At 32.5% G+C, this 8957-nt stretch overlaps 1 long non-coding RNA gene across 1 annotated transcript; it reads right to left on the reverse strand.

Moving 5' to 3' along the window:
- Positions 1 to 2180: 2180 nt before the first annotated feature.
- On the reverse strand, positions 2181 to 3062 carry LOC112517613. Its single transcript, XR_003069743.1, has 3 exons — positions 2887 to 3062; positions 2704 to 2769; positions 2181 to 2244 (listed from the first exon to the last, which is right to left on the reverse strand). It is a non-coding gene; the product is annotated as an uncharacterized LOC112517613 (long non-coding RNA).
- Between the last annotated feature and the right edge of the window lie 5895 nt (positions 3063 to 8957).

The raw sequence follows: 8957 nt of genomic DNA on the forward strand, positions 1-8957 counted from the left end.
GCCTAGCAGTATCCTGGTTTTACTGGTAGAAACAAGCCTTCCAAAGATGAAAAAGGGTGTTATAAGTTCACTTAATGTAGTAAGAGTTGTCATGGTCATTTACCGGATAAGACTCTGGGTCTTTGCTTTCGCTCTTTCCCGATGACATCTTGGTTTTCATTATCTTCATAATAGACAGTTGCACAAATTTCCCCCATCTAGCTTCTTTTGCCAAAAATAATAAATATGTGTCAAATATAAATCGTTTAATGTTCAAATCAAAGAACAAAACTAAAAAAATCTTACCTTTTAATGTAGTTGTGCCATGGGAATGTTATCTTGAACCCTACTTCAACATTTTGAATAGCCAAGGTCTCCTTTACATATCGAATTTAACACCAGTAACCTACCATGAATAATAAATGCACAACTGATACAAGAAACCATAATTGATAAAAATCTAAAGCAGTGACAAACCTCTTGTACGAAGGGTAGATTGAAACCTCTTGTACAAATGGTAGGCTAAAAACACCCCCTAAATCKTAAATTTATTTGTTTGTAGAATTGAAATTTAAGCTAAAATCTTAGAAATGATGAAATAATTCGAAAAAACATGACATGGTTTGCCAACTTGACGATCAGGGAATGAATTTTGTAACTGGGCTAACATAAAAGCAAAATAGTAAAAAAGGTCCAGCTATCTAAAACTGTTGAAAACGAACTGGATGAGTCATCCAAAAGAACCAACATCGATGTTCAATATTGGCCCATGTGGCTTTTGAAAGAGAATAACAATTGCAAGTCTTTTTTCCATTTGATTATAAGAAGGAAAATAAAGAAACGGCTAAATATGTTCTTAATTGGTAGTGACAGGTTTGGAAAAAAAATGGTTTTGTATAATTTTCATACCAAACATGCATGTATTATCGTCCAAATCAATTTCTATATAATTAAGTCACTACTAAACATGCATTAAATAGKATGTGACTCATTAAAGTGCTAATAAATCCTACTAAACAACCCTTTCTAATGTTAACCCAATACAAATTGAAATTATCAAACCATCTTGACACTCTAAAACAGTTTGCAGCATTTTGATGTGAATTTTGGTGTTTGCAGCATTAAATTTGAAGATAAGACTGCAATCCCTTAATTTTCGTTAAACTCTTGTAAGGATTTCAAGTAACTTTGAATTGTTACACTTTCTTAAGCGTATTTTTTAGAGGCTGAGAGCTCCTCTTCCATTTTTTCTTTGGTGTGCAGGTAGGAGAATACCAAGGTGCAAATAACTTAAATCTCAAACAGGTAGATATGACTTACCGGGTACATGATGTTCAGAAAATTGATGTCTGGTAAGTTTTATGTTGTATGGTTTTTTAATGCATATTCCATGGAGTTTCTGTCTGCATTAAAGCTTGTGATGTTTGCTCTTGACGTGCAGGAATTTATCAAGTGGCAGCCATGATATTATTTACCCATTATCTAATAAATATAATTACTCAAATGGAATAGACAAGGAGAGTTCGGTTTCTAGTTCTCCGGTAATGAAAAGTGTTTTGGATGTAGAAAAAACTGCTTTTCCAGGGGATAAAAGACATCCCTTGCTTGTAGAATCTGATGGGGATATAACAGGGCCAGAAACTCCTGGTACTCGACCACTGGTTCCACGTTTGAAGCGAGTTCAAGAGGATGGTTGTAACTTTGCCTCTACTACTACTCAATCTTTGATGGACAATAGCAAAAGAGTGAAGTTTTCTCATGATTTACTGGCTGAAAAAAAGAAAGACGAAGTGGCATCTGAATCGGCTAGTAAATTTGATTGGATTCATCCTTCATAAATTAAAGATGCTAATGGAAGAAGGCCAGACAATCCTCTTTATGATAAGAGAACACTTTATATACCACCTGATGTTTTGAGGAATATGTCAGCATCTCAGAAACAGTATTGGAGTGTTGAAACCGTTAGTTGCCAAACATCAATGTCAAGTCTTGAAAGTACCGAATCCATGAGTTACATTAAGCGGTATTATATCTAAGAAAAATTGAACTAAAAAGCACGTAAAGAAAAAATGTAAGAAGCAGGACAAACGACCATAGCATCAATTATGATCTAGGAATCACTTTGTATAGCATGTTGCACATGTGGTACATGTACAAAGAGAACATAAGCGGGAAAATCATTAAATGTATCTTTTATCATTTGTTTTGTCGGCTTCAGTGATCCTAGGAGCTGGTACAAAATCAATTTGGTATTCACCCTTACCCCTGACGAAAAGTACAAATGTTATGGCATCACAATAAGTAGGAGTAGAGTGAGGAATCTTGGCTTAAATGAGTTGAAGGGGAAAATTTGGCCCTAAGTTATTAAGAACAATATGCAGGAAGATTCAGATATATCAATAGTCAGTATGACTTTTGAGTGGACAAAAAGAAAACAAAGAATTCAGTAAGTAAGCACATTAACAAACAGGAACAAAAGAACCATATACTAAGAAACTAAGATGATCTGTAATTTAGTAAGTAAGCACATTCAAAGAAATCCGATAGCCTAAAAATACCATCACCATGAACAAGCATCAAGCACTAAATTGCCACTAATTTTAACTACAAAAGTCAACCCAAAYGAATGAAAAACAAAAGAACAACCAACTTCAGAGAATAAAAMAAAGAGGAGTAAACTAAAGGAATTACCAATTGACGATTCTAATTGAAATGTAAACCTACCTTTGGAATCAAAATCACCAAGGAAATCATCAATCAGGCTCTCTAGTCGATCTTTGTACAAAGAGCCTAAACGGCAAGAAAAAAGATAAAACCCGAACATGGAGAAAACAAATTAAAATCAAACAGCGACAAAATAGAAACCCTAATTCGAAAAATTGAAAGAGACAAACCCAGAGTCGTTACCTGTGGATTCTTGAAGGAATTGTTGAAGAAGATGAATGAATATAAAATCTATGCGGCTGCCTGAATCAAAATCTCTGTTCATGGAATCGATTTTGTTTATAAGATATGGATGCGATAAAAAGGGATTGGGTTTAGGGATAGGGTTGCCGATCAAAATGGGATTGGGTTTAGGGATAAGCATTAAGCAGATCGGGGATGGCGGGGGTTTAGGGATAGGGATTGGGTATACGGATGGAGAGGGGGTTTAGGTAAGTATGCTTTAGTAGGTTGTACCTAATGCAATAGAGGTTGTTTTTAAGAGTTTAAGAGTTCAAGAGTTTAAGAGTTTTAGCCAAATGCATTATAAGATAGTATAGATATATATATACACACACACACACATGTGTATATAGAGGCGGGATCAAATGAAAACCGTTTAATTCTTAGAAACCGTGTAAACTAATTTCGACCAATAGGAAAATTCTTTTTTTTTCTTAATTAAATTTAATCATTAAGGATAGATTTGTCATTTACATTGTTTTCTATTAAATATGGAAGTTATTAATAAATCTTAATTAAGGTAACATAATAAAAAAAAATTATAAATGGTAATATTTAAATTAGAATTTTAAAAATTGAATATTGTTATTTGGTTTCTCGGTTTATTAGTGGTAATAATATAAAAATCGAAAATTATTATATTCATTAATCCACGAAATCAGTAACAGATCCAAACAAAGATTCATGAACCGGTAAAAATATAATCAGCTGTGAAACAGATTCATGTTAAATTTGTTCATAAAAACATTCATTGAGGAACTTGTTTTATAAAACTTTTGGGGATGAACTGGTTGCGTAATATAATATTCTTGCATAATCTTGTTTTCTTATCAACAATTATTGATTAAATTGTTTCATTTTTTTTTGATGATTTTGTTCACTTAATGGTTAACAAAGCATGTAATGGTAAAATGCATTGACTCTATGAAACGTGTTCGTATTGGAAGAAATTGGCTGATGAAATGGGTGCATGAAGAAAGTGAAACCATTTCATAATTGATAAGAAAATGCTATGTAATTAGCGAAGAGTGAAACAATTTCATTATTACGATGAAACAGATCCATCTAACAATAATATGAAAATGACAAATGTCTCATCAGACATTACCTTGATTAGTGTATTGATGAAACTGTGAAACCATTTCGGTCATACAACTGTGAAACCATTTCGATGAAATGGGTGCATAGCGACAGAAAAACCATTTCATAATTGTTAAGAACATGTTGTTTAATTAGCAAACAGTGAAACCATTTCATAATTAGATTGAAATGGATCCATCTACCGGAAACTTGAAAATGACAAATGTCTCATCTACCATTACGTTGATTTGTGTAATGATGAAACCGAAACCATTTCGTTCATGAAATGTATTAATAATTTTTTTTATTCAAAAGGTTTCATTATGTTAAATTAATTATAGTGTGTTTTATTTTTATTGTTGATCTATTTTAGTGATGGATATTTTTTTTATAATATTTGAACATAAAATTAATATATTATTTTACAAATGATTTTGTTTCAGTAATATTACGATATACATGATATGATTGTCATTAATATTATCACTACCAAAGTTACCATTTTGTCCTTTTTGGGATTATAAAATAATTTTTTATTTTTTATTAATTTTCTAATATAACCTAAACTAATATTGACCATTAATCAAGAAAAATTGATGAATGAGATTGGTTTACATGGTTTACACAAATGAGAGCGGTTTTCATTTGATCGCTCCTCTGTGTGTGTATGTGTGTGTGTATATATATATATTGATTGATTTTTTCAATTGTCATGTAATTAAAAATATGCAAGCATTGATGTAAATAAAGTTATATATAGTTATGTATATTTGTGGATTCAAATTTTCTTTATAAAATAATGAAAATAGAGTTTAAAAAAATAGGAAAATGAAAGGGTTAGCAATTAATGTGTTGATTGTATATTAAAAATAAATTAAAATAATGAAAAAAAAAGATAAATATGATAGAAAACTTTTCATTGAACCATTTTATTAGTTATTCCTTTAATATATATGTAGATTAGTATTTATTGTATTAAATTTCACTTTTGATTGTAAAAATAATTCATTGAAGGTTTTCTTTTCCGAAGTAATTAACAGTCTTTTTTTTAAATACATCCTGGACCTGCAAAGGTGTCACAAACATATTTGATACGAAAAAGTTTAATCTTGTCGCTAAGATGCTAAAAATGTTTATCTAGAATACAACTAAGTTGAATGCATGCAGATCCATCCAATGGTGCATGCATTTTGTTTGTCCTTTCGGATTTTAAAGGCTATCTTCATTTCAAAAAATTAAACACTTAATTCACAACATCACCATTTTGACATATTAACATTTCAATTACAACCTGATTATGTGTTTTCAAGATACAAGTGCTCTTTTTTCTGTTATTTCTGCATTTCTGACTAATTTACGTAAACCTTAACTAAGTCCATGGAGAACAGCTAGAAAAGTCTCTAATGACCTTAGAGGGATTCAAATGAAATATAAGTGTTGTTGATTAGTAACAAAACTATCGAGTGTAAAACATTTGGCTAAAATACCTTTAGCATAAGCTTCACATGCAAATTAAGCAGTGTTTGTGGGAAAATGGTCTTCTACTATAAAACAGATTCAAGCTCTATATAAAGGAAGTACTGTGGATTAGCTTAATAATGAAGTATAGTCTTCTACAACGATGTAAACTGTTGGTCCTCGAGGGAAAATGGTTTACGTACAAGCCCTAGGTTTTTATCAACCCACTAAAATCATGAAGAACCAAATCAAGAGACAAAGACAAAGAAGTTAAAGGTAGAGACGAACCTAGAAATTTCTTCAAGTGATGGTACCATTTTACTATAGGAAACAAATATATGAATATTTTTTCACAAAATAATCATTGATTTGTTGATTAGTTCATTAATTTTCTTCTGTGAGGTCATGTGTTTAAGTCTTTTATTGCAAAAAGTTTCAGAAGCATAATAAATTGAAATTAAAAGCTAATGACTAAGAAAACGACATTACCAAGATTCAAACTTGGATGTATGATGGAACACAACAAATTGATACGACGACATTTTTCACGACCCTATAATTTTTTACACTACAACGGAGGAGCGAACCGGTTGTTTGTGCCACCACTTAAACCACCTGGGTCCATCCCTGGAGTAGGGGAGGAAACAGATGAATGCGTGGAGTAACAGTAAGATTAAGCCTCAAGCTTTAAAATCCACGACGAGGGCGCAACGTTTTTCAAGGCATGACTTTTAACGAAAAATCTGCATATCAAACCAATATTTTTTATTGTGCAAGTGGAATCATGGAATTAGGGGTTATTCATCAACCAAATTTGGGTTATGAACACACTCATGAACCACACAAATTAGACTAAGGCCAACAGTTAACTTATAACCAAATACTCAACAATGGAATAAATTTTAATGCTTACCAGCTTCTTCGACCTATGCAAACCCATCAGATTTTGGTTTTGGGCCTGCTCATTTTGCTAATCGGGCCCGGATCGAAGAAAACCCATTGTACTCGGAAAGATGCGGTATACATAACGTATTTTTCCTTAATGCGGGCTTATTACAGAGTTCATTCTTGGATATATGTGCCACATTTAATACTTGAGTGCTAGATATTGGTGCAACAACATAAGATGAACTCTGATACATACTTAGTACATGAAGTTCAACCATACATCAATCTCATGAAATGATCTTAGGAAATGGTTTCACTCTCATTCTCACTTTGGTCATTCCACATTTTCACCACCACACTCGATACTCAAACGTAAAAACCGAAAAACTTTTGTCGATTTCACAATTTATACGCGTTAATACCATATTGTTGCCTTCTCACTCTTTTGTTTCTTTTCATCGGGACCATCTGATGAGCATCAATTTTATATGTACTACGACATTGTATGCCTTTTATTTTTATTTAGTTTTATTTTCCCAAACTCTCGAAGTGAGTCTCTATTCTTTTATTTTTACAATTCTTGTTTTCTTATAGTCAAATGGTGCTACCGTTTGAATTCTTTTTCCTATATTTGTTTCTTATAGTCAATGGTACCATCGTTTGAAAAAAATTCTAAATATGTCCCTATTTTGAAAAAATAGTTGATAAAGAAAATATAACATTTGAAGTTGAATATTTCATAGTACTTCCTAATTGCATATTATGCATTTTGATACATGGGGACCATTTTCTTTTATTTCTCGATCTAACTTTAAATTATTTGTGATGTTTATAGACGATTTTAGCAGACACAAATGGTTATATCCTTTTTCCACACACTCTCAAGTGGTTGAAGCCTAGGAGCCACAAATCTATTATTAGATCCATTTATACTAGTCTTTATCTTTATGGAGAACAAAAGAAAGCAAAGATTGATGCTACACAAATGCTCATGGTTGACAATCCAACTAAGGAAAATCTGGATAAAATGAGATGTATTCACTTTATGTAAAAATGGTTACATCACATCTATTTATGCTAGTCTAACACTCACTTAACCGACAACTAAAAAAACTCTAATACCCTTATACTCTAATAGATACTCTGAATATGGATCTTAAGTTCCAACACATGCGTACTTCCATAAAACGATGAGTGGATAAACACAACAAACATGCCATGATCTATCGACCATAATGAACATTGGGTTCAACCCATATGAATCCTCCTCTCATGATCAACAAGAGTTGGTCTGGTTAGCTATCTTTTCCCCAGTGATTGGCTAGTTGGAAGCATCAAAAAAACTTCTGACATAGTCGGCCTTTTAAAAACTGATGATTGAGTGCACAACAAAGCGATCTCAATAATCTGCATCACATGTTCTTGTTGGTTTAGGTTCCAAGCCTGTTGACCCAATAGCAAAATAAATAATTATAAGGAAAAGAGGATTGTAATACCAGTTTAAATAATCATAGTAATTAATAACTGTTGGTCCCAAAAGGGTCTACAAGATAAGAAACAGTTTGTAGAAGGGGGGGGGATGAATACAAACACAAAGTTTTCAAATTTAAAATATATATTGATAGAGAAGATCAATACAGATTTTACAAGATTGTTTGCGAAAAGATAAGGTAAAGAAATAACCTATCTAAACAATCTTTGGTTACACACAAAGCTTTAGCAAGCACAAGAAAAGAGAATGCTAAATGAAAGATCCTTTACTTAAGCTTGAAGATGCTTGAAGTAAGAATTAGGTTAGAGAGTGATGCGCGCACTCTGCATGGAGAAAACACTTCTATTTATACCCAGTGCTTTAAATGTTCATTTAATGCAGTAAGGCAGGGTATAGAGTGCGTGTCAAGCCTTAAGAGGAAGGCTTGTCCTTTGCTACAGTGAATAGTACTAAAGCACTATTCTTGAGCAGACATCCTTGCCTAAAGTTGGTGGACAAAGAGTCGACTAATCGGCTCCATACCGTACTAACTTTAGTAAGGGTATGGGTTTGTCCTTTGTGTGCAAAAGGACAAGACAACAACAATCATGCTAAGCAAGCTTCCTTTGATTGCTGAATGCTGGAATAACCTGGAGGTCTCATCATCATTCGTTGAAGCTAGAGCAGTCTTCACACATTTGTAGATAGGCTCGTAATCACTGAATACCGCTTCAGATTACGTACTCGCCAGTATCTAATCTTCAGTTTCAGTCTTCGACATTCGCTGAAGCTTCTTTGGTGTGAGTGTTGTCTTCTTGAAGTATTGTTTATCTCTGAGATTTATAAAACAAGCTTCTCAGTGATCACTGAACATACTCAGTGTATGATCGCTGTAACTGAAAATACAGAAACAAAATTACATTGATAGATAAAAGAGATTATCATCAAATCACTAAGAGAGAGGATCAACAATCTCCCCCTATTTGATGATAACAAGATAACATAAAGAAAGTTATCTTATCAAATAATAACAAGGAAAAGTTACATACAAAGTACATGTCCCTTTTTACTATTTTGAGATCTTTTTCAGTTTGGTCAGTTTCAGCTTGAGAAGTTTTCTTAAGTTATATCTAAG

The sequence above is a fragment of the Cynara cardunculus genome (genome assembly GCF_001531365.2).
Source record: "Cynara cardunculus var. scolymus isolate 2C chromosome LG 9, CcrdV1, whole genome shotgun sequence".
Lineage (NCBI taxonomy): Eukaryota > Viridiplantae > Streptophyta > Magnoliopsida > Asterales > Asteraceae > Cynara > Cynara cardunculus.